This window comes from Falco cherrug, chromosome 2 (assembly GCF_023634085.1).
Source record: "Falco cherrug isolate bFalChe1 chromosome 2, bFalChe1.pri, whole genome shotgun sequence".
In the NCBI taxonomy this organism is placed as follows: domain Eukaryota; kingdom Metazoa; phylum Chordata; class Aves; order Falconiformes; family Falconidae; genus Falco; species Falco cherrug.
The window spans coordinates 65,829,761-65,834,808 of NC_073698.1; positions in this window are offsets into that span (position 1 = coordinate 65,829,761).

A 5,048-nucleotide genomic window follows, 5' to 3' on the forward strand; every position below is an offset into this window, starting at 1 on the left:
TTTTGAGATGTGATCTTTGGTGATTTTTTCATCTAATACTCTAGAAAAATCAAGTAAGATGCTATGCTACTTTATATTCTTCAGAAGCAGATAAAAATACAGTCGAGAAGAATTTTAATACCGAGCCAAGTAAGTGAGCTGCCAACTAAAATTAGTTCAAGCTTAAGTAAAACTGCTGTTGGAGAATTATTTGGATTTAGCTCCATCTAAAGTTTATCTTGTTTGCCAAGTCTGTCCTGACTGCTGAGAAAGAATTTTGTCTCGGCATCCTGGCTGAGTGAGGTAGCGTTAGTGCAGGGCAGGCTTTCCCTTCAGTGAAAGAGCCCAGCTTGGTCTAAAGAGAAGGCGACTTGCCAGGAAAGTTCTCCTGCCGTAGAGCCAGGCAGAGCTGAAATCTTCACCAGATGAGGGTCTGCCCAAAAGCAAGTGTTTCCCACCTGTTTGGGTGCCCAGGGGAGGCTGGAGGGGGGGTGTCTCACCTTGTGGGGGAACCACAGGACACAGAAAAGTAGCGATTCTGCATGCGCTCACAAACTTGAGCTTAGTATCTTTTGGCTTTCGAGCTACTCCCCTGCCTTTACCCGAGTGCCAAGGTTATGAGTATCCCTTTATAACATCATAGGTAATTAACCAAACACAGTCTAGTTAGCAGTAATTTTCTGTTTGGGTCTTCTTACTTTCCATCTCGGAGTTGCCAGAGTGGATGTCAAACCTCGACTCAGTAAAAACTGTCAGGATTTGAACATCCGTATCTGTCCAGTCAAGCAGCTGTGCCCTTGCTGACTGGGATTCCCGCCACCTGTTCGCTTGTTTTTGCTTTCTTGTGAGTGCAGCCTCCTGCACGGGGCAGGGAGCCCGGCCTTCGGCTTCTGTGCTCACGTGGGGTGAACATTCAGAACATTCGGATTAGGATGGGGAGAGTGCGCTAGTCTGCATCTGCACCCGGCGGCTTGGCCGCACCGCTCCTGGAGCTCTTGGGGCTACCTCTGTGACTCAGCAGGTACCAGCATCTGCTCCTCCCACATCTGAGGGGGCCAGCAAGAAGGTACTGGCCACTGCCAGCAGAATCTGAGCGTTTCTGTAGCCTTGCAACGCCTGCCACGACCTCAGGAAAGGACAGGAGCAGCGAGGCAGTGCCGGGAGCACCAGGAGCCCAGGGCACGAGGGAGTGCTGCCTGCAGGCTCGGCACTGAGGTGTGACCCCGGGGAGATGAGAAATGCCTCCCGCCAGCAGAGAACATGCCGCTGCTGAGCTTCCCCTCTCTGTGCTGACGGCCATCTCCGGGTGGATGTGGGAGCCGGGACTGGATTTGGGGTGGGGTTTGTACAGCCGTGTCTGTAGGGCAGACTGCACCCCTGGCCTGATGCGGGCTCGGGGGGCACCGCCTGCTGGAAGCGAGCGGATACCTCATTGGTAACGCTTGCAAAATACGATGGCTAAAGCAGCAGAACGCATTTGCAAGGCTGTGCCCCGACCTCTGCTGCACAGGGGTGCAGCAGGGCCTGAGCCTGCGCCCCTCGCTGCGGTGGCGAGGTGGGAGAAGCTGCCACCTGCTCAGTCAGTGCTCGCTCGTTCTTCTACGCTTCTCCCGATGACACCAAATAAATGCAGGCTCGCAGCCTGTCTTTGTGCAAACTCAGCATGGCATGAGAGCTTTACTGCCACAATAGTAACTTTGTTTTGCAAATTCAGCTTTGCTGAAAGTAGATACAGCATCCCTGTGGAATGGGCATCGTGTCTGGTTACATCAGAGCCGACTCTGGTGCCGTCTGTTTTCTTGCTTTTAAAGTATAATGCTCAACATTTAATAAAAATATTCAGTGACTTGATAGCTTCACTGAATTTCTGTTGCCCTGTTTCTTATTAAGTCCTGAGGTCATCAACATTTAGCAATATGGAAATCACCCGGCCTGTCAAACTGGAATTGGGCTCCATTCTGTCATGAGCTATTGTGTTACAGGACACTGATGTGGAATGTAAATATTCAGCAAAAAAACCTGCATTCGTGCCTGTCACAGCTTTAAAGAGAAGCTTATTGAACTCCAAAACATCATACTGACACCTTCACATTCGATTTTTAAACACATTCTGCTGCTCCTTTTCTTTTAAAAGCAAATGGCTGTAGGTTGTTTTCAGAGAGCCTTTGGAGGCCAGCAGCTCAGCTCAGCAGCCGCAGTAAGCCTCGCTGCTCGCCGCGCTGCCAGCATGTTTGCTGCTGGCCTCTACTTGCAGCATTGATCCTGAACAGCCCAAACAAAGGCGTGAAATGTTAACATGACAAAACCCACTGACTGCACAAAATTACACTGAACATCAAAAGAAAACATGCTTTAAAAGGAAAAAAATAAAAATAAAATGCAGTACTTGCCCCCCAAACCTGATGGAATATAGGATGGTAAAAATCGGTGGCAAGTGTGACTTGTGAGTTGGTAGTGCTGGTCTGAGTCTTAAATGATGAAAGGAGAAACTTAAAATTCTCAGGTTATTATCATTTATTTATAACTGTTTCCTTTGAAAGAAAGAATATGTGAAACAAATGGGAAACCTATTGATTATTTTTTTTCTTACCTGATCTGATAATTTCCAAGTGATTTAAAAGCATGCACTCTGTCTTCTTTGCATCCACTTGGGCTTTTCATTGAACTTCTTCCTGAAGACTGAAAGTGTTGTCTTCTTACCAAGAGCTGGTTTATCTCTTAACAGTTTAATCTCCCAAACCTCTTCACTGCTGTATAACTAAAAAGTAAATATTTTCCAGATATATTTTGTGGTTTACATGTTATTAGACCACATCCTGATCTCCTGAACGTGTCCCATTTGCATATCTCAGCTACAACTATGTGAATACTATCAGAGGCTCATTACTGTTACATACATAAATATTACAGTATTTTGATTCAAACTGACACAAACACAGAAAACATAGGACTGCGACTGTGAATGCAGTGTTCTTCACCCCATTCAAACAAGTAGCCCTGATTAGGAAAAAAACCACAAACCCAGCTCTCTAAAAGGGTAAAGACTAACCTCAGAGGGGTTTCAGATGCAAATTGGCTCATGGTCCATACAGGATGGGCAGCCTTCAGCATGGGCAGAAGGCAGGAGACAAAAAAAGATGCAGAAGTAGGAAGCTGTCTCTCTTTTTTTTTTTTTTTTCCCTTTTTAAAAATGTTTGTATACTCTAAATACAACCATTTTGCATAAAACTTGCAGGATTTTTTTTTTTTTTAAATTAGGATCTCAGTTGCCAGCTCTTCTGAACAGAGAGAAAAATAATGCTAGAAGGATCCAGCTGGCCAGACAGAGTATTTAGATCATTCACAGCACAAAGGACCTGGCCTGTTACCACTGATCTGTGCCCAGGTCACTGTGCTGTGCTGCTTTCCATCTCCAGTTACCGCAGAAATGCAGATGGTTCTATTGAATGAGACTGAAAAGTTCCACTTCACATTGTTTCTTAACAGTGAACTTGAATATAAGTTCTGATATCTGACCTTACCTGCTGGAACTTCTTGCATGTTTTTGACAGATTTTCAGCATCTAGAAACAACAGTATGTGTATAATTATGTTCTCGGGCATTCGGATGAGACAACTGTAATGCCCCTGCATAAATTAACTGTGTATTCCAGCGTGTTGTTGCCAAAGATGTTCCTCACCCACTCTGTGGTACAAGAAAAGGAAAAAGACAGAGAAGAATAAACACAAAATAATCCTCACACACCCTGATCATTTTAAAGTGTGATCATGAATACCATAAAATTGGGCTAGAAATAAGTCAATACTTTGCTGTTAGAAGGAAAGAGGTTTGGAGAGGCTGGGACTCAAGAGGAGACAATAGGCTGGGCCATCGCTCTATACGTTGATGAGAGAGAGGAAGGATGAGGTGACGACAGGCTGGATGCTGCCTGTACCTTGAATTGCAGAAATCTTGGGGATGACCATGGTTCAAAACTTGTCTGAAGCATTGACACGGAGGTGGGGTGGAGAGCACCTAGCAGCCTGGTCCTGCGGAGGACCCTGCAAATTCCCCACCCCCATTGATCAGGGAGACCTTCCAGCAGCAAAGGGGGGCCACAGCTACTACAGGCATTTTTTCAGTGGTATAAAGGGAGAGGAGGGCATTGCTGTCCAATCTACTTCTCTTTCCCAGAACAAAAGAGAACAGAAAAGAGATGTAAAGATGCTACTGAGGGAGAGAGGGTCTGTTGGGGCCACGGGTGCACCAAAGTGCTCTGCAGCCTCCTCCCTCCCTGCTCCAAGGTGTTTGGCTGGCTGTACTGAAGGGCAGCTCTGGCACAGGGCAGCTGTGCCTGGCCACGCACCTCCCACCCCAACCCACCGACTCCATTTCCCGGCTTGACCTGGGACCTCCTTGTCCACTACAGACCCGTTGGTGAGGGCACGGCCCCTGCCCACCCTGGCTCCCGGCTCCCGGCTCCCCTTCCCTCGCAGAGCAGCCATCTCTCCACCATTCCTGTAGCTGCTACCAAAGACAGAGGACTTGCTCTGCTGACAGCAACGTTACTTAGTTTGGAGTTGGGGTTCTGCCTCCCCTCCCCTAGGAAAGTTACAGCTCAACTCACTCCACTGAAATGAAATTAAATACTTGAGAGCTAATTTGGCCCTCCACACAGGGCAACATCCAAAACAATTAAGAAGGGAATATTAACTGTGATTAGCTTAGGGATGTCAAATGAAAAATGGAAACACTTCCACAGCTGAACAGACTTCATTTATAACACTACCCTGTAATACAAACATTAAACCTGATTGTGTATTGAAAACTTCTAAGTTCCTTACGTAAAGATCAAATATCTAAGAAGAAATGTGTTACATAGGGTAGGAAAGTATTCAGTGGGTGTTTAAGGCATACTTCCAATGACTTGTGATTTCTCCATAGCTACAGCGTTAGGTAACAGGTTTATTGCTCTACTCAATTACTGTCATTACCATGTAATAAGAACAACAAAAAGGCAATTCCAGAAAGTAATTTAGAGGCCTAAAAGAATGAAATGAAATCAAATAGCTGTCTTGTATGATTATACT